Source organism: Ovis aries, chromosome 1 (genome assembly GCF_016772045.2).
Source record: "Ovis aries strain OAR_USU_Benz2616 breed Rambouillet chromosome 1, ARS-UI_Ramb_v3.0, whole genome shotgun sequence".
Classification (NCBI taxonomy): Eukaryota; Metazoa; Chordata; class Mammalia; order Artiodactyla; family Bovidae; genus Ovis; species Ovis aries.
This window is the reverse complement of record NC_056054.1, coordinates 277425109-277447364: the sequence shown is the minus strand read 5'-3', so window position 1 is coordinate 277447364 and position 22256 is coordinate 277425109. Positions and strand designations below refer to the sequence as shown.

The following is a 22256-nucleotide window of genomic DNA, read 5'->3' as shown; positions in this document are numbered from 1 at the left end:
TAAGTCTTTTGTAATAATATTTGACTGGATGAAAATGCCAGCAAGTTTGAAGACCATTTCTAAATATGCCTACTGTAAGTATTTTGAACTGAAAACAAAATAAGAAGTTATCTCTTTTATGGGAATCAGGCTGAGTGAAAATAAATATAATGGTAACAAATTCAACCACACAGCCAAGTCAACTTCGTAGAAAGCTGAAAAATAGTAACTTGGAAAAACATAATCAGTTACTCAAAATGAATGCATCATGTGATTAGAGGATGCTTTTGGAACTGTGGTGTTGGAGAAGACTCTTGAGAGTCCCCTGGACTGCAAGGAGATCCAACCAGTCCATCCTAAAGGAGATCATTCCTGGTGTTCGTTCGAAGGACTGAGGTTGAAGCTGAAACTCCAGTACTTTGGCCACCTGATGTGAAGTGCTGACTCATCTGAAAAGACCCTGATGTTGGGAAAGATTGAGGGCAGGAGGAGAAGGGGACAACAGAGGGTGAAATGGTTGGATGGCATCACCGACTCGATGGACATGGGTTTGGGTAAACTCCGGGAGTTGGTGATGGATAGGGAGGCCTGGCATGCTGCAGTTCATGGGGTCGCAAAGAGTTGGACACAACTGAGCAACTGAACTGAACTGAATGTCAATAATAAAGGAAATGTGGCTGCCACAAATCCCGACAGAAGAGAGTGAAATAAACATATCTCAAATGCCTTTGAAAAGGACAAATGAAAAAATAAAAGTAAAAGAGCACCTGAAATCTGGGACAATTATGGACTTCCTGGAAGATATAAAGCAGATGGAAATATACTCATGTGAAAATCCAACCAGACTGTGATTATCTTCACCAGAAAAATACCTTTAAAAATCCTGGGATAATGGTGTTCTTTGGAGAACTGGATCACAGGAAGTTAACAGAAAATCATAGTGTGCTGTAAGACCTATGACAGTGGCTGACTATTTAGGTGAATAATTATTATTATTTTTTTTTTTGGCCTGGATGAAACTAAAATTGAACACAAGCATACTCTATCACAGCAGGAACTCTGACACGGGGGACTCCAACAGTGGGCTCAGGTACCGGAAATAGGAGACAAAATCCTAAGTAAAGCACATCATGAGACATTCAGGAAAGCACAAGCCGGCTGAAGTTCAATATTCTACCCATATTCTTCTCTGAACAACAGCTAGAGGAAACCTCTCATTTTTAAGGTGTATATTTACTGGTACACAAACAAAACTCATCCAGTCTGTGGAAATACACTGAAGCTACTTAGACTGTACAATCTGAGATGTGTAGAGGAAATCCAGTAACTTGAAAAACAGGCAATAACCTACTCTCCCAAAGAAGAAAAAATTTGTTGAAAAAAACTGAAAAATTTTTTGAATTTTCTGGAAAAAAAATTCTGAAAAAATTTGAAAAAAATTTTCAAATTTAAAAAATTTTCACATTTTCAAACTTTTTACAAATCTGAAAAAACTGCTCAAGCATAAGACAGGACAAAGATGAAAAATGAGTAGAGCTAATGTTCTCAGAATTAAAAACTATCCCAAAGGATAGTGAGAACAAAATATTCAAATCATAAAACATACATAAATAACTTGTTATAAAAAAGGGTAAATACTAAGATGAAAATTCAAAAAAAAACAAAGTCTAAATAGCAGAGTGGAACCTGACAATAAGCTGCCTGCACACGAAAGAACTGACAACTTGCATTCCTCGGCAAGCAGCGAGCCCACGCGATGTTGACAGGACACAGATGAAACAAACAAGGAGCCACCGGCTGTTACTGGGCGGAGAAGGGTCCCCAGTCAAGGACTGAGGCTTTGGAAAGGAAGGGAAAACTTGAAATGTTACCTTTTTCAACGGGTCACTGCAGAGATTGAGGAGAGCAGACAGTGGTTTTGCCCTGGATTGTTTAGAGGGCCAGGCTGCGATGGCGCAGGAACGGGCGAGAGGAGCTACCGCGTGACCGAGGCCACTGGGGGCCGGGAGGAGACATCCCGCGTCCAAGCCCAGTGGGGGCCGGGAGGAGACACCCCGCGACCAAGATCAGGGGCGGCAGGGAGAGACACCTCGCACCCGCGGCCAGGGGCAGTGACCTTGAGGAGCCGCCCAGAACCCGAGGCCAGGGGGGGCAGCTGGGAGGAGCAACCTGAGGAGCAGAGGCTGCACAGGCGCAGGAGGGCCTAGAGGAGCTATCCCACGTTGAAGGTCAGAAACGGTGGCGGTAAGGAGATACCCCTGGTCCAAGGTAAGGAGCAGTGGCTGTGCTTTGCTGGAGCAGCCATAAAGATACCCCATGGCAAGGTAAGAGAAACCCAAGTAAGTGTTGCAAGAGGGCATCAGAGGGCAGACAGACTGAAACCATACTCACAGAAAACTAGTCAATCTAATCACACTAGGACCACAGCCTTGTCTAACTCAATGAAACCAAGCCACGCATACGGGGCAACCCAAGACTGGCAGGTAATAGTGGAGAGGTCTGACAGAATGTGGTCCACTGGAGAAGGGAATGGCAAGACACTCCAGTATTCTTGCCTTGAGAACCCCATGAACAGTATAAAAAGGCAAAATGATAGGATACTGAAAGAGGAACTCCCCATGTCATTAGGTGCCCAATTAGCTACTGGAGATCAGTGGAGAAATAACTCCAGAAAGAATGAAGGGATGGAGCCAAAGCAAAAACAATACCCAGTTGTGGATGTGACTGGTGATAGAAGCAAGATCCGATGCTGTAAAGAGCAATATTGCATAGGAACCTGGAATGTCAGGTCCATGAATCAAGGCAAATTGGAAGTGATCAAACAAGAGATGGAAAGGGTGAACGTCGACATTCTAGGAATCAGCGAACTACAATGGACTGGAATGGGTGAATTTAACTCAGATGACCATTACATCTACTACCGTGGGCAGGAATCCCTCAGAAGAAATGGAGTAGCCATCATGGTCAGCAAAAGAGTCCGAAATGCAGTACTTGGATGCAATCTCAAAAATGACAGAATGATCTATGTTCATCTCCAAGGCAAACCACTCAATATCACAGTTATCCAAGTCTATGCCCCAACCAGAAACTCTGAAGAAATTGAAGGTGAATGGTTTTATAAACACCTACAAGATCTTTTAGAACTCACACCCAAAAGAGATGTCCTTTTCATTATAGGGGACTGGAATGCAAAAGTAGGAAGTCAAGAAACACCGGGCCTAACAGGCAAATTTGGCCTTGGAAGGCAGAATGAAGCAGGGCAAAGACTAATAGAGTTTTGCCAAGAAAATGCACTGGTCATAGCATACACCCTCTTCCAACAACACAAGAGAAGACTCTACACATGGACATCACCAGATGGTCAACACCGAAATCAGATTGATTATATTCTTTGCAGCCAAAGATGGAGAAGCTCTATACAGTCAACAAAAACAAGACCAGGAGCTGACTGTGGCTCAGATCATGAACTCCTTATTACCAAATTCAGGCTCAAATTGAAGAAAATAGGGAAAACCGCTAGACCATTCAGGTATGACCTAAATCAAATCCCTTATGATTATACAGTGGAAGTGAGAAATAGATTTAAGGGCATAGATCTGATAGATAGAGTGCCTGATGAACTATGGAATGAGGTTCGTGACATTGTACAGGAGACAGGGATCAAGACCATCCCCATAGAAAAGAAATGCAAAAAGCAAAATGGCTGTCTGAGGAGGCCTTACAAACAGCTGTGAAAAGAAGAGAGGTGAAAAGCAAAGGAGAAAAAGAAAGATGTAAGCATCTGAATGCAGAGTTCCAAAGAATAGCAAGGAGAGACAAGAAAGCCTTCCTGAGTGATCAATGCAAAGAAATAGAGGAAAACAACAGAATGGGAAAGACTAGAGATCTCTTCAAGAAAATTAGAGATACCAAGGGAATATTTCATGCAAAGATGGGCTTGATAAAGGACAGAAATGGTCTGGACCTAACAGAAACAGAAGATATTAAGAAGAGATGGCAAGAATACATGCAAAAACTGTACAAAAAAGATCTTCACAACCCAGATAGTCATGATGATGTGATCACTAATATAGAGCGAGACATCTTGGAATGTGAAGTCATGTGGGCCTTAGAAAGCAAGACAGGTTGGATCTCCTTGCAGCCCAAGGTACTTGCAAGAGTCTTCTCCAACACCACAATTCAAAAGCATCAATTCTTCGGCCCTCAGCCTTCTTCACAATCCAACTCTCATATCCATACATGACCACAGGAAAAACCATAGCCTTGACTAGATGGACCTTTGTTGGCAAAGTAATGTCTCTGCATTTGAATATACTATCTAGGTTGGTCATAACTTTTCTTCCAAGGAGTAAGTGTCTTTTAATTTCATGGCTGCATTCACCATCTGCAGTGATTCTGGAGCCCCGAAAAATAAAGTCTGACACTGTTTCCACGGTTTCCCCATCTATTTCCCATGAAGTGATGGGACTGGATCCCATGATCTTCGTTTTCTGAATGTTGAGCTTTAAGCCAACTTTTTCGCTCTCCTCTTTCACTTTCATCAAGAGGCTTTTTAGCTCCTCTTCACTTTCTGCCATCAGGGTGGTGTCATGTGCATGTCTAAGGTTATTGACATTTCTCCCAGCAATCCTGATTCCAGCTTGTGTTTCTTCCAGTCCAGTGTTTCTCATGATGTACTCTGCATATATGTTAAATAAGCAGGGTGACAATACACAGCCTTGATGTACTCCTTTTCCTATTTGGAACCAGTCTGTTGTTCCATGTCCAGTTCTAACTGTTGCTTCCTGACCTGCATACAGATTTCTCAAGAGGCAGGTCAGGTGGTCTGGTATTCCCATCTCTAGAAGAATTTTCCACAGTTTATTGTGTTCCACACAGTCAAAGGCTTTGGCATAGTCAATAAAGCAGAAATAGATGTTTTTCTGGAACTCTCTTGCTTTTTCCATGATCCAGTGAATGTTGGCAATTGGATCTCTGGTTCCTCTGCCTTTTCTAAAACCAGCTTGAACGTCAGGGAGTTCATGGTTCACGTATTGCTGAAGTCTGGCTTGGAGAATTTTGAGCATTACTTTACTAGCATGTGAGATGAGTGCAATTATGTGGTAGTTTGAGCATTCTTTGGCATTGCCTTTCATTGGAATTGGAATGAAAACTGACCTTTTCCAGTCCTGTGGCCACTGCTGAGTTTTCCAAATTTTCTGGCATATTGAGTGCAGCACTTTCACAGCATCGTCTTTCAGGATTTGAAACAGCTCAACTGGAATTCCATCTCCTCCACTAGCTTTGTTCGTAGTGATGCTTTCTAAGGCCCACTTGACTTCACTTTCCAAGATGTCTGGCTCTATATTAGTGATCACATCATCATGACTATCAGGGTCATGAAGATCTTTTTGTACAGTTCTGTGTATTCTTGCCACCTCTTCTTAATATCTTCTGCTTCTGTTAGGTCCATGCCATTTCTGTCCTTTATCGAGCCCATCTTTGCATGAAATATTCCCTTGGTATCTCTAATTTTCTTGAAGAGATCTCTAGTCTTTCCCATTCTGTTCTTTTCCTCTATTTCTTTGCATTGATCACTCAGGAAGGCTTTCTTATCTCTCCTTGCTATTCTTTGGAACTCTGCATTCAGATGCCTATATCTTTCCTTTTCTCCTTTGCTTTTCACCTCTCTTCTTTTCACAGCTATTTGTAAGGCCTCCCCAGACAGCCATTTTGCTTTTTTGCATTTCTTTTCCATGGGGATGGTCTTGATCCCTGTCTCCTGTACAATGTCACGAACCTCATTCCATAGTTCATCAGGCACTCTATCAGATCTATGCCCTTAAATCTATTTCTCACTTCCACTGTATAATCATAAGGGATTTGATTTAGGTCATACCTGAATGGTCTAGCGGTTTTCCCTATTTTCTTCAATTTGAGCCTGAATTTGGTAATAAGGAGTTCATGATCTGAGCCACAGTCAGCTCCTGGTCTTGTTTTTGTTGACTGTATAGAGCTTCTCCATCTTTGGCTGCAAAGAATATAATCAATCTGATTTCGGTGTTGACCATCTGGTGATGTCCATGTGTAGAGTCTTCTCTTGTGTTGTTGGAAGAGGGTATTTGCTATGACTAGTGCATTTTCTTGGCGAAACTCTATTAGTCTTTGCCCTGCTTCATTCCACATTCCAAGGCCTCATTCCAAGGCTTCATTCTGCATTCCAAGCGCAGGCGGCTGGCAGAGCCGGCTCACTAAGCGTGGCCGAGAGGAGCTACCCATATCTGAGGTCAGGGGCAGCGGCCTAGAGTGACAGGCTGCGACGCAGCAGGAACGGCCGAGAGGAGCTACCCTGTGTCCAAGGTCAGTGGTAGCAGCAGAGAGGAGCTACCCTGCCTCCGAGGTCAGTGGCAGCGGCCTGGAGGAGACATCCCACGTCCAATGTCGGGGTGATGGCTGAGAGGAGATACCCCATGTCTGAGGCTAGTGGCGGCTGGGAGGAGACGTCCCGCGTCCGAGGTCAGAGGCGGTCGGGAGAAGTCACCTTGCACCAAGGCCAGGGGCAGCAGCTGGGAGGAGCCACCTAGCGCCCGAGGCCAGGGGTGGTGACCCTCAGGAGCCACCCCGAGCCCAAGGCTAGGGACGGCAGCTGGGAGGAGCCAACCACCCCTGAGGCCAGGGCCCGCAGCCAGGAGGAGCAACCCAAGGAGCTGCGCAGGCACAGGAGGGCCTAGAGGAGCTATCCCACTTTGAAGGTCAGGAACAGTGGCGGTAAGGAGATACCCCTCATCCAAGGTAAGGAGCAGCGCCTGTGCTTTGCTGGAGCAGCTGCGAAGAGATACCCCCACCTCCAAGGTAAGAGAAACCCCAGTGAGATGGTAGGTGTTGCAAGAGGGCATCAGAGGGCAGAAAGACTTAAACCATACTCACAGAAAACTAGTCAATCTAATCACACTAGGACCACAGTCTTGTCTAACTCAATGAAACCAAGCCATGCCTTCGGGGCAACCCAAGACGGGCGGGTCATGTTGGAGAGGCCTGAAAGACTGTGGTCCACTGGAGAAGGGAATGGCAAGCCACTCCAGTATTCTTGCCTTGAGAACCCCATAAAGAGTATGAAAAGGCAATATGATAGGATACCAAAAGAGGATCTCCCCAGGTCATTAGGTGTCCAATATGCTACTGGAGATAAGTGGAGAAATAACTCCAGAAAGAATAAAGGGATGGAGCCAAAGCAAAAACAATACCCAGTTGTGGATGTGATTGGTGATAGAAGCAAGATCCGATGCTGTAAAGAGCAATATTTCATAGGAACCTGGAATGTCAGGTCCATGAATCAAGGCAAATTGGAAGTGGTCAAACAAGAGATGGCAAGGGTGAATGTCAACATTCTAGGAATCAGCGAACTACAATGGACTGGAATGGGTGAATTTAACTCAGATGACCATTATATCTAGTACTGCAGGCAGGAATCCCTCAGAAGAAATGGAGTAGCCATCATGGTCAACAAAAGAGTCCGAAATGCAGTACTTGGATGCAATCTCAAAAATGACAGAATGATCTCTGTTCGTCTCCAAGGCAAACCATTCAATATCACAGTTATCCAAGTCTATGCCCCAACCAGTAGTGCTGAAAAAGCTGAAGTTGAACGGTTTTATGAAGACCTACAAGACCTATTAGAAAGTCATAGTTCCGATTAATTGTGGAGTCTTTCCCCAGTGGGTGGGATTGGACCAGAACCTTGTGAAGATTTCCTGGTTTCCAGGCACAGAACCAGTGCCTATGTTCTGTTGGATGGATCTGGGTCTTGTCTCTATGAAGGGCAGTGTCAGAGATTGATTGGTTGGATCTCCTTGCAGTCCAAGGGACTCTCAAGAGTCTTCTCCAACACCACAGTTCAAAAGCATCAGTTCTTCGGCGCTCAGCCATCTTTATGGTCCAACTCTCACATCCATATGAGACTACTGGAAAAACCATAGCTTTGGCTATACGGACCTTTGTTAGCAAAGTAATGTCTCTGCTTTTAAATATGCTGTCTAGGTTTGTCACAGGTGTTTTTCTTTTTCGTTTTCACATTATTCTAATGTTCTTTCTTTATTGTCCCTTTAATTTTTATAACATACTTTTCCCCATTTAAGAACATCTGATTTTTAAACAAACTCATTTTTTAAATTTTTCCCTATTTTTACTGCACCTTTTAGTTATAATGCAACTTTCCCGTGTTCTGGTTTGCATTTTCGCTAGTCTAGCGTTTAGCGTTCACGCTCACTGACGGGTTTGTTTTCGGCTCGACAGTTCTCTTTATTGACTCTTGTTGTTACCCTTCTTTCCCTCTCTTCTCTTCTCTTTGTGTGAGAGTCACTTGAGTGTTCTTGGCTGTTCGACGTTCCTTTTACCATTAGTCTTGGGGTTTTTCCTTCTGTGCTGTGTGGCCTGTGGAAACTTGGTGCTATGGTAAGAGGTAGGGCCTGAACCTCCAAAGTGGGAGATCCGGGTCCAGGACTTTGGGCTACTAGAGAAGTTCTGACCCCAGGAAACATTAATCAACCAGACCTCTCCCAATGGCCTCCATCTCAACCCTGAGACCAAGCCCCACCCCCCACCCCCAAAGGCCAGCAAGCTCCAGTGCTGGATGCCTCATGCCAAACATTCAGCAAAATAGGAACACAAAACTGCCCCAAAATAGACAAACTGACCAAAGCCATACCAAACCTATAGGTACCCCAAAACACAGTATTGGACGTGACACTGCCCTTCAGAGAGACAAGACCCAGATCCATCCACCAGAATACAGGCACAAGTCCCCCCAAAACCAGAAAACCACTAGGCACTGGTCCAGTGTCACCCACTGGGGACAGACTCCACAATTGAGAGGAACTATGACTTTCTAGCCTACATAAAGGAGACTTCAAACACAGTAAATCAAACAAAATGGAAAGACAGTGAAACACGCAGCAGATGAAGGAACATGGCAAAACCTCACAAGACCAAACAAATGAAGAAGAAGTAGGCAATGTACCTGAAAAAGAATTCAGAGTAACAATAGTGAAGACGATCCAAAATCTGGGAAATAAAATGGAGGCACAGATATACAGAACAGATATGCAGATCAAGATACAAAAAATATCTAATAAGGGGGCTAGAAAAAACACAGACTAGAAAATAAGCAATGGACACAACATAATAATTGAGATTAAAAATACACTATAGGCGACCAATAGCAGAATACCTGAGGCAGAAGAATGGATAAGTGAGCTGGAAGACAGAATGCTGGAAATAACTGAAGCAAAGAAGAAGAAAGGAAAAAATGAAAAGAAAGGAGAACAGTCTCAGAGACCTGTGGGACAACATTAAACACATCCACATCTGAATTATAGGGATCCCAGAAGAAAAAGAGAAAAAGAAAGGGTGTAAGAAAATATTCGAGGAGATTATACTCGAAAACTTCCCTAACATGGCAATGGAAATAGCCACCTAAGTCCAGGAAGATCAAAGAGTTCCAAACAGGATAAACCCAAAGAGAAACATGTCAAGACACATATACATCAAACTAGCAAAAATTAAATACAAAGAAGAAATATTTAAAGCACCAAGAAAACAGTAACAACATACAAGGGGATCCCCATAAGGATGATCTTTCAAGCTGATCTTTCAACAGCTGACCTTTCAACAGCAAAGCAGCAGACCAAAAGGCAGTGACAGGATGTATTTAAAGTGATAAAAAAAATTGCAACCGAGATTACTCTCTCCAGAAAGGATCTCATTCGTATTTGAAGAAGAAATCAGAAGCTTTACAGATAAGCGAAAGTTAAAAGAAGTAAGCACTAACATACCAGCTCTTCACCAGACAGGAAACAAAAGAGAAAGAAAAGGCCTACAGAAACAAACCCCAAACAAGAAAGTAAATGGTAATAGAATTATACATATCAATAATTACCTTAAATGTAAATAGAATAAATGCTCCAATCAAAAGACATAGATTGGTTGAATGGATACAAAAACAAGACCCCCTATATATGCTATCCACAAGATTCCCACTTCAAACCTAGGGACACATACAAATTGAAAGTGAGGAGCTAGAAATAATAAATTCCAAGCAAACTGAAATAAAAAAGCAGGAGTAACAATACTCATCTCAAGATAAAATAGATTTTAAAATAAAGACCATTACAAGAGACAAGGAAGGATACTATGTAATGGTCAAGGGATAAGAAGATATAACATATATGCACCCAGCATACGAGTACCTCAACACATTAGGCAAATGCTCACACCTACTAAAGGGGAAATTGCCAGTGACACAGTAATAGTGGGGGACGTTAACACTCCACTCCACTCACACCAATGAACGGATCATCCTGATAGAAAATTAACAAAGAAACAGAAAGGATCGTACGTGACTACTCTGAGCAACTATATACCGATAAAATGGACAACCTGGAAGAAACAGACAAACTGTTAGAAATGTATCGCTGTCCAAAACTGAACCAGGAAGAAATAGAAAATACGAACAGATCAATCAGAAATCAAAACTGTAATCCAAAATCTTTCAAAAAACACAGACCAGGGCCAGATGGCTTCACCAGCAAATTCTACCAAAAGTTTAGAGAAAATCCAACACCTATCCTGCTCAAGCTCCTCCAGGAAAATGCAGAGAAAGGAAAACTCCCAAACTCATTCCACAATGCCACCATCACCCTGTTACTAGACAAAGATACCACAAAAAATAAAAAAAAGAAAGAAAACTGCAGGCCAATATCACTGATGAACATAGATGTAAAAATCTTCAACAAAATTCTAGAAAACAGAATCCAACAACACATGGAAAGATCATACATAGTGATCAAGCAGGCTTTATCCCAGGGATGCAAGAACTCTTCAGCACACACGAATCAATCAATGTGATATGCCATATAAACAGATGGAAAGATGAAAACAATGTGATCACCTCAATGGATGCAGAGAAAGCTTCTGACAAAATTCAGCACCCACGTGTGATTAAAAACTCTCCAGAAAGTAGGCATAGGAGCACGTGTTAGCTGTTCAGTTGTGTCTGGCTCTTTATGACCATATGGACTGTTGTTCTTCTCTGTCCATGGAATCCTCCAGCAAGAATAGTGGAGTGGTAGCCATTCCCTTCTCCAGGGGTTCTTCCCAAACCAGGGATCAAACCCATGTCTCCTGCATTGGAGGCAGATTCTTTACAGTGTGAGCCACACATATGCAACATAACAAAGGCCATAAATGACAAACCCACAGTAAAATTATTATCAATGGTGAAAAACTGAAAGCTTTTCCTCTAGGATGAGGGGCAAGACAAGGGTGCTCACTCTCAGCACTATTATTCAACATAATTTTGATTATGTTGAATAACCAAATAGCCGCAGCAACCAGAGAAGAAAAAGAAATGAAAGGAATCTAGAGTGGAAAAAAAGAAATAAAACTCTTACTGTTTGCAGATGACATAATACTATACATAGGAAACATTAAAGAGGCCACCAGAAAATTATTAGAGATAATCAATGAATATAGTAAAGTTGCAGAATATAAAAGTAACAACACAGAAATTCTTTTCATTTCTATACACTAACAATGAAAATCAGAATGAGAAATTAAGGAAACAATCACAGTCACCATTGCAACAAAAAGAATACAATACTAGGAGTAAACCTACCTAAAGAGACAAAAGATCCTTATGGAGAAAGTTATATGTTGCTGATGAAAGAAATAAAAAAAAAATGATACAAACAGATGGAGAGATATTCCATGTTCTTGGATTGGAAGACTCAATATTGTGAAAATGACTATACTACCCAAAACAATCTACATATTCAGTGCAATCCTTATAAACTGCCAGTGGTATTTTTTACAGAACTAGAACCTCCCCCCCAAAATTTCACAATTTGTAAGGAAACAGAAAAGACTCTGAAAGCCAAACCAATCTTGAGAAAGAAAAGCAGAACTGGAGGAATCACCCTTCCTGACTTCAGACTATACTACAAAGCTACAGTCATCAAGACTGTATGGCACTGGCACAAAAACAGAAATACAGACCAATGGAACAAGATTGAAAGCTCAGAGATAAACCCACACACTTATGGCCACGTTATATTAGACAAAGGAGGCAAGAATATAGGAGGAAATGGAAACAAGCTAGCCTCTTCAATAAGTAGTGTTGGGAAAACAGGACAGCTACATGTAAAAGAATGAAACTAGAACACTTCCTAACACCATACACAAAAATAAAATCAAAATGGATTAAAGACTTAAATGTAAGACCAGAAACTATAAAGCTCATAGAGGAAAACATAGGCAGTACACTCTCTGACATAAATCACAACTCTTTGACCCACCTCCTAGAGTAATGGAAATAAAAACAAAAATAAACAAGTGGGACCTAGTTAAATTTAGACACTTTTGCACAGCAAAGGAAACAATAAATAAGATTAAAAGACCACTCTCAAAATGGGAGAAAATAATTCCAAATGGAACAACTGACAATGAATTAATCTCCAAAATATATAAATAGCTCATATGGCTCAATATCAGAAAAACAAACAGCCCAACCTGAACAGACATTTCCCCAAAGAAGACATACAGACAACCAATAAACACATGAAAAGATGCTCAGCATCACTCATTATTAGATAACTGCACATCAAAACTACAGTGAGGTATCTCCTCATACCAGTCAGAATGGCCATCATCAAAAATCTCCAAAAATAAATGATAGAGAGAATGCGGAGAAAAGGGAATCCTCTGGCACTGTTGGTGGGATATAGCCGCTATGTGGAACAGTATGGAGATTCCTTAAGAAACTAAAGATTGCCATTTCCTTCTCCAAAACTACCATATGTCCCAGCAATCCTGCTACTGTTGCTGCTAAGTCGCTTCAGTCGTGTCCGACTCTGTGCGACCCCGTAGACGCCAGCCCACCAGGCTCCCCCGTCCCTGGGATTCTCCAGGCAAGAACACTGGAGTGGGTTGCCATTTCCTTCTCCAAAGAATGAAAGTGAAAAGTGACAGTGAAGTCACTCAGTCATGTCCGACTCCTAGCGACCCCATGGACTGCAGCCTACCAGGCTCCTCCGTCCATGGGATTTGCCAGGCAAGAGTACTGGAGTGGGGTGCCATTGCCTTCTCCTACTACTGGGCATATATCCTAAGAAAACCATAATTCAGAAAGACACATATACCCCATTGCTCACTGCAGCTCCATCTACAATGGCTAGGACATGGAAGCAATCCAGATGCCTAACATCAGATGAAGGATAAAGAAGTTGTGGTACGTATATACAATGAAATATTATTCAGCCATAAACAGAATGAATTTGAGTCAGTTCTAGTGAGGTGCATGAACCTAGAACCTGTTATACACAGTGAAGTAAGTCAGAAAGAGAAAAATAAATACCAGATATTAATGCATATAGGTGGAATCTAAAAAAAATGATATTGACAAACCTATCTGCAGGAAAGGAATGGAGATGCAGATACAGAAAATGGACTCAGACACAGTGGGGAAAGGAGAAAGTGGGATGAATGGAGAAAGTAACACCAACATATATACGCCACCATGTGTAAAACAGATGTCTGGCGAGCAGTTGCTATAACACAGGGATCCCAGCCTGGCAGTCTGTGAAGGACCTAGAGGGGTAAGACAGGGGGAGGGGAGGCAGCCTCAAGAGGGAGGTGCTATCTGCATAATTATGCTGGGTTTCATTGTATGGCGGAAACCAACACAACATTGTAAAGGAATTTCCTCCAATTAAAGGATAAAAACAAAAGCAAAGAGACAACTTTGGAATCCCCTGTGGTCCTGTGGCTAAGATTCCACACTGCCAATACAGGGGCCTGGGTTCAGTCCCTGGTCAGGGAACTAGGTCCCACATGTTGCAACTAAGAGTTCAGCTGCCAAAACTAAGACCCTGCATGGAGCAATGAAAATCCCACGTGCCATAACTAAAGCCCAGAGCAGCCAAATGTAAGTATCCTAAAAAAAAGGTACTACCTTATGTCCAAGAGTGCAGAGTAGGAAGACCCTGAGCTCACCTTCTCCCACAGGCACACCAAAATCACAACTATTCGCAGAGCACCTACTGATGGTAAAAGCCAGATTCTAGCAGAAAAGGTCTCCCAAGGCTAAAGATATGAGGGAGAGACCTCAATCAGACAGACATGAGGGCAGGGCTGGGTGCAGGCAGGACGCACACCTGGGTGGGTGGGGGACCCACAGACGGGGAGGAGGCTCCAGCTGCAGAGGCTCTCCCTGCGGAGTGAGGGGTCTGAGCCTCTGAGTGGGCTCCTAGCCTGGGGGTCTTGCTCCGGGAATATAAACCCCCAGATTATTTGGTGTTGAAGGCCAGCACACTCTCAGAAAACCCAGGGGGCTAAGGAAAAGGGGCTCCATTCATTAAAAGCACACAAAATCTCACACCCTCTGAGATCTAGGGCAGAAGCAGCAGATTGAAAGGAGCCAGGGTCATAGCCACCTGTCGATCCTGGAGAGGCAGGGGGTAACTAGAGCTCACTCTGAGGAAGAGACTCTCCAGGAAGCCATTTGGGGGGCTTGCACTACCCCACGTACCCTGGTGCTGACAAGGGCCATTCTGGAGTCCTCCCTTCAGCTTATGGACACCTGGACCCAGAGCAGCCCACCAGCCATCTGGCACAAATGCTGCGAGCTCAGACCACACAACTAAATGGATGGGGACACAGCCTGACCCACTAGTCAGCTGCCTTAAGAACTCCTGTGCTCACAGTTGTCCCAGGACCCTGTCCTGTCGACCAGAGGGCTCAGGACCTAGCCCTACAGGCCAGCACACCAACGTAAGGACCTCCAGAGCCCTACAGCCTCAGACTTTGGCGCCTGACCCTGCCCACTGGTAGGCAGACACCAGACCAAAGACTACCACATAACTGCAGCCTCTCATTCCAGGATCCAGCATGCCTACCAATTCCTGGTCCCCATGCCCACCCACCAGTAATCCAGCACCAGCTCCAAGACATTCTGGATTCCTCATCCACGGCCCTGGGATCAAGCCCAACTCACCAGCAGGCGAACACCACTCTGGGGAATCCCAGTCAGAGCCTCCAGCCATGTCAGTAGCTGGCCTCACCCACCAGTAGACCAGCAATACATCTGGGACCTCTAACTCACAACCACCCACTCCACAAGCCACCTCCACCCCAAGGGCCAGCACCACCCCCCAAGCACCCCAGGGTCATGCAGCCAGCAGCCTTGAGACCAGTCCTACAAACAGTGGCCAGCAGCCTCTGCCCAAGGAGGGCCAGGCAACCAGCTGGACGGGACCAGTCATGCCCACCAGACCACTGACACTCGTCCGGCGGCTACAGCAGAAGGCCCCATGCAGCCCACACGTAGAGCAATCCTGGATCACACTCCTCTGAAGAAAAGAGGGGTGTGTACCGCTGGAATGCAGAGGCTGTCTCCTGCATACGGCCACTCCTCCAGGGCTGAGATACACAGAAATAGGAACAGCAAGCTGGGCAAAACGAGGTGACAGAGGAATGTGTTCCAAAGGAAAATATAAGATAAACTCCCAGAGGAAGAACTAAGTGAAGGAGAGGTAAGGAATCCACCCAATAAAGAATCCAAGGTAATGGTCACAAGCACGCTCAACGAATTTAGGGAGTGATTAGATGCGCCGCGGGAGAAGTTGGACATGATCACAAGCACGCTCAACGAATTCAGGGAATGATTAGATGCACCCCGGGAGAAGTCGGACATTTTTAACACAGTGGGAAAATATAAAGAAAAAACAGAGAAGAACATACTAACTAAAATGAAAAATACACCAGAAGGGACCAGCAGTAGGCTAAATGATGCCGAGGAGCAGCTTTACAAACCTGAAGACAGAATGGTGGAAGTCACTGAAGCTGAAAAGAAAAACGAAAAGAAAAGAAAAAAAAAATAAGTGGACAGTTAAGTCACTTTGTGACAACATCAAGTGTACAGACATTCACATTAAGTGTGAAAAGTGTCCCAGATGGAAAAGAAAGAGAGAAAGGGGCAGAGAACATATTTGAAGACCTATAGGAAACAGAGAGGAAACACAGAAAGTCCCAAACGCAATCAACTCAAATATCTCTACACCAAGACAGACTGTAATTAAAATGGGAAATTCTTAAAATAAAGGTGCAAGGAAAAAGCCGCAGGGAAGGAAATTCCCATAAAGCTGTCACCTGGCTTTTCAACAGAAACTGGAGGCCAGAAAGCAGTGACACAATCTATTAAAGCGATGAAAGGGAGACCCTGCAACCAAGAACATGCTACTCAACAAAGCTTTCATACAGGTTTGATGGGGAGACCAGAGCTTTACAGGAGAAGAAAAGCTGAAAGAGCTCAGCACCACCAGCCAGCTTTAAAAGAAATGTTTTAGACTTCTCCAAGTGAAAAAGAAAAGGCTGCAACTAGAAACATAAAGGAAAAATCTCATCAGTAAAGGCAAATATGCAGTTAAATAAGTAAACCAACCAGGTATAAAGCTAGCAGGAAGGTTAAAAGATAAAGGTGGTACAATCGTCTATATTCACAATGAAGAGATAAGGGATACACAACACAAAAAGATGTAAAATACGATGTCAAAAACAGTAAATGAGGGATGGGGAATAAAAATGCAAGATTGTTAAAATCTGCTTGAACTTAAGAGATCAGTAACTTATAACAACCACACATATGGAGAGAGGTTGCTCTGTGCAGTGTGGGGACCACAGTAAATAATTAGGTAAATCTTTGTACAGTGACATATGGTAACTAGTCTCATTGTGGGGATCATTTTTACATGAACAGAAATATCAAGTCACTATGCTGTATAACAGGAACTAACATAGTGTTGCAGGTTGATTATACTTCAGAAACAAACAAATTCATAGGAAAAAGAGAGCAGCCTTGTGGTTACCAGAGGCAGGGGGTGGTGGAAGAAGGAATTGGGTGAAGGAGGTAAAAAGTTACAAATAAGGAAGCACCAGGGATGTACCAGACTCCATGATGAATATAATTAACATTGCTGTATATTATACATGAATGTTGTTACAAAAGCCTGAGTTCCCCTCACGAAAAAGAAAAATGTTTTCTATTTCTTTAATTTTGATCTGCATATATATATATGATAAATACATATATCTCCAAAATCACTGCAGATGGTGAATGCAGCCATGAAATTAAAAGATGCTTGCTCCTTGGAAGAAATGTTATGACCTACCTAGACAGCATATTAAAAAGCAGAGACATTACTTTGACAACAAAGGTCTGTCTAGTCAAAGCTATGGTTTTCCCAGTAGTCATGTATGGATGTGAGAGTTGGACTATAAACAAAGCTGAGGGCCGAAGAATTGATGCTTTTGAACTGTGGTGCTGGAGAAGACTCTTGAGAGTCCCTTGGACTGCAAGGAGATCCAACCAGTCCATCTTAAAGGAGATTAGTCCTGAATATTCATTGGAAGGACTGATGCTGAAGCTGAAACTCCAATACTTTGGCCACCTGATGTGAACAACTAACTCCTTGGAAAAGACCCTGATGCTGGGAAAGATCGAAGGGGATGACAGAGGATGAGATGGTTGGATGGCATCACCGACTCAATGGACATGAATTTGGGTGGACTCCAGGAGTTGGTGATGGACAGGGAGGCCTAGTGTGCTTCAGTCCATGGGGTCGCAAAGAGTTGGACACGAATGAGTGACTGAATTGAACTGATGTATATATAAATGTTAGTTACTCAGTTATGTTAGACTCTTTGTGTTCCCATGGACTGTAGCCCAACAGGCTCTTCAGTCCATAGAATTCTCTGGGAAAGAATACTGAAGTGGGTTGCCATTCCCTTTTCCAGGGGCTCTTTCCGGCCCAGGGATTGAACCTGGGTCTCCCGCAATGCAAGTAGATTCTTTACCATCTGAGCACCAGGGGAGCTCTGTATCTATATCTGTATGAGATGATAAATACTCCGTAACTTATTGTGGTCATCATTTCATGATATCTGTAAATCAAATAATTGTGCTGTACACCTTAAACTTATAGAGCGCTGTACGGGGAGGCCTGGCGTGCTGCGATTCCTGGGGTTGCAAAGAGTCGGACACGACTGAGCGACTGAACTGAACTGAACTGATGTCAAGGACACCTGAATAAAACTGGAAGAATAAACAGACTGAATTTGCCCAATAATTAAAGCTATAAAATGATAAGAAAATGCTATGCTATTGAACCATACGTGTGAAAGAGATTCAATTACTAGTCAGACATCAAAATCATAATGATGTATCACTTTTTGTTCATAATGTTCAGAACGGTGGTAAAATACACACGTCAAGCTTATGGGAAAATGGACATCCCCACACAGTTTCAGTGGGAACACAGTAGGCTGAGCAAGAAAATTGGAGAGGATGTTAAACAATGAGCCCATTTACATTATATGCATAAATGCAAATACAAAGCAAAGACACGTAAGGCTGCACACTAAAGACTTTGCAGACGGGGAACAGGGTTACCAGACAAGCGTGTGTGTGGGTGTGCACGTGTGTGCAGCAGTCAGGAGTCAAGGAGGACTCTATTTTTTGAATTGTGTAGTCACGTTTTAACTTTGTAACTTTAACACATGACAGCTTGTTACTATTATGACAGTTTCTTTGAATGTTTTAAGATATGATCACAGAAATTCTTCAAAGGAGTCCACAGGGTTAATGAAAGTAATTCTATAAAACTATGGACAAAGTACTGATAGCCACTTATTAATAAATAGAAAAACATTATATATATCTCTATATATATGGTATACATTTACTTTTTCACAAAAACAAGACTCAAAGAACATATTTGAAATAAAGCAATGCACATTTGTAGAAGCCACCCTACGTTTATAAGGCTGAGTTTGAGAGATTTTAAGTAGGGGCATGGAAGTAAGGTTTTCAGGAAGCATTTGAGTGCCCTGTCCTAAACTCTACAGTCATTTCGTATTGGGAAAGCCAAACTATGGCCACAGTGTTATTTCCACGCGTTACTTGAAGAAAATAGCTGATCTCCAACAGCATCCTTTTTCCCTCCCCCTTACAGCATCAGCCTGCTTCTCCATGCTGATGATATTCTTTTGGCTATAAATAGATTGGAGACATCTTATTCCCCACAGAGTTATCCAGGAAAAAAGAATCCCTTCAGAGAAGCCAGTTTTATACATTATATTCCTTTCACCTCATCAGAGGTCAAATTAATATCACCTGGGTTGTTCACACTTTTAAAAACACTTCTGCTGGGATTAAAAAAAAATATCTTTGATCTACTGAAAACAAGCAGCCTGGAGGAGCCAAGGTACCGAGCGAAGCACCCATTCCACTTTGGCTCTGGGCAAGATGAGAGGGAGAGAGCCCCAGAAAGAGCCGCCGAGCAGAGAGCACATGCTCACGAGAGTAAATTCGCAACTTCAGGGCGGAGCCACGGAACTCCGAAGTGGGCCGGAGCGCCAGACCCTGAACCGGCTCAGAGTCCAACGAGAGGAAAGCCAGTCCTAGCACGGAGGGACAAATTTGACTCCATATTGGGTTTGCTTCTTTTCCTTTGGTATTTTTACTCTATTACTTTGGGTACTTCTGAAGGATTGTTGCCTAAAATATACAGGATCTGTCAGTCTGTTCAGTCGCTCAGTCGTGTCCGACTCTTTGCGACCCCATGGACTGCAGCAAGCTAGGCCTCCCTGTCCATCACCAACTCCCGGAGTTTACTCAAACTCATATCCATCCAGTTGGTGATGCCATCCAACCACCTCGTCCTCTGTTGGCCCCTTCTCCTTCCGCCTTCAATCTTTCCCAGCATCAGGATCTTTTCAAATAAATCAGTTCTTCCCATCAAGAGGCCAAAGTGTGGAATTTTCAGCTTCAGCGTCAGTCCTTCCAATGAACACTCAGGACTGATCTCCTTTAGAATGGACTGGTTGGATCTCCTTGCAGTCCAAGGGACTCCCAAGAGTCTTCTCCAACACCACAGTTCAAAAGCATCAATTCTTCAGTGCTCAGCTTTCTTCATGGTCCAACTCTCACATCCATACATGACTACTGGAAAAACCATAGGCTTCACTAGACAGACCTTTATTGGTAAAGTAATGTCTCTACTTTTTAATATGCTCTCTAGGTCGGTCATAGTTTTTCTTCCAAGAAACAAGTGTCTTTTAATTCCATGGTGGCAGTTACCATCTGCAGTGATTTTGGAGCCCACAAAAATAGACTCTGACACTGTTTCCATTGTTTCCCCATCTATTTGCCACAAAGTGATGGAACCAGATGCCATGATCTTCGTTCTCTGAAAGTTGAGTTTTAAGCCAACTGTTTTACTCTCCTCTTTAACCTTCATCAAGAGGCTTCTTAGTTCTTTTTTGCCATATGGGTGGTGTCATCTGCATATCTGAACTTATTGATATTTCTCCCGGCAATCTTGATTCCAGCTTGTGATTCATCCAGACTGGTATTTCACATGATGTACTCTGCATATAAGTTAAATAAGCAGAGTGACAGTATACAGCCTTGACGTACTCCTTTTCCAATTTGGAACCAATCCACTGTTCCATGTCCAGTTCTAACTGTTGCTTCCTGACCTGCACAGAGATTTCTCAGGAGGCAGGTCAGATGGTCTGGTATCCCCATCTCTTTCAGAATTTTCCACAATTTGTTCTGATCCACACAGTCAAAGGCTTTGGTATAGTCAATAAAGCAGAAGTAAATGTTTTTCTGAAACTCTCTTGCTTTTTCAATGATCCAGTGGATGTTGGCAATTTGATATCTGGTTTCTCTGACTTTTCTAAAACCAGCTTGAACATCTGCAAGTTCTTGGTTCACATACTATTAAAGCCTGGCTTGGAGAATTTTGAGCATTACTTTGCTGCTGTGTGAGATGTGTGCAGTTGTGTGGTAGTTTGAATATTCTTTGGCATTGTCTTTCCTTGGGAGTGGAATGAAAACTGACCTTTTCCAGTCCTGTGGCAGCTGCTGAGTTTTCCAAATTTGCTGACATATGGAGTTCAGCACTTTCATAGCATCATCTTTAAGGATTTGAAACAGCTCAACTAGAATTCCACCACCTCCACTAGCTTTCTTTGTAGTGATGCTTCTTAAGGCCTACTTGAGTTCACATTCCAGGATGTCTGGCTCTAGGTAAGTGATCACATCGTTGTGATTATCTTGGTTGTGAATATCATTTTTTGTATAGTTCTTCAGTGTTTTTTTGCCACCTCTTCTTAATATCTTCTGCTTCTGTTAGGTCCATAACATTTTTGTCCTTTATTGTGCCCATCTTTGCATGAAATGTTCCCATGGTATCTCCAATTTTCTGGAAGAGATCTCTAGTCTTTCCCATTCTATTTTTTTTCCTCTATTTCTTTGCATTGATCACTCAGGAAGGCTTTCTTATCTCTCCTTGCTATTCTTTGGAACTCTTCATTCAAATGGGTATATCTTCCCTTTCACCATTCTCAAGCCTGTAATCTTTAAAGATATTAATACAACACTTTTCAATTCAGATAGAGATTTAAAAAAAACTACAGAAGAGACAATAACATTTTGTTGTTGGAATTTTACAAGAAAATCATCAGTTCAGTCACTCAGTCATGTCCAACTCTTTGTGACCCCATGGACTGCAGCACACCAGGCCTCCTTGTCCATCACCAACTCCCAGAGTTTACTCAAACTCATGTCCATTGAGTTGGTGATGCCATCCAACCATCTTATCCTCTCTTGCCCCTTTCTCCTCTCACCTTCAATATTTCCCAGCATCAGGGTCTTTTCAAATAAGTCAGATCTTCACATCAGTTGGCCAAATAATTAGAGTTTCACCTTCAACATTGATCCTTCCAGTGAACATTCAGGACTGATTTCTTTTAGGATGGACTGGTTGGATCTCCTTGCAGTCCAAGGGACTCTCAAGAGCATTCTCCAACACCACAGTTCAAAAGCATCAATTCTTTGGCCCTCAGCTTTCTTTATAGTCCAACTCTCACATCCATACATGACCACTGGAAAAACCATACCCTTGACTAGATGGACCTTTGTTGGCAAAGTAATGTCTCTGGTTTTTAATATGCTGTCTAGGTTGGTCATAACTTTTCTTCCAAGGAGTAAGCATCTTTTTATTTCATCTGCTGCATTCACCATCTGCAGTGATTTTGGAGCCCAGAAAATAAAGTCTCTCACTGTTTCCACTGTTTCTCTATCTATTTGCCATGAAGTGATGGGACTGGGTGCCATGATCTTCGTTTTCTGAATGTTGAGCTTTAAGCCGACTTTTTCACTTTCCTCTTTCACTTTCATC

The 22256-nt window shown here is 42.8% G+C and overlaps 1 protein-coding gene across 2 annotated transcripts in view; it reads right to left on the bottom strand.

Moving 5' to 3' along the window:
- Positions 1 to 22256, bottom strand: part of KCNH8 (potassium voltage-gated channel subfamily H member 8) — a 462169-nt gene that overhangs the window by 385305 nt on the left and 54608 nt on the right. The window lies entirely within an intron of this gene.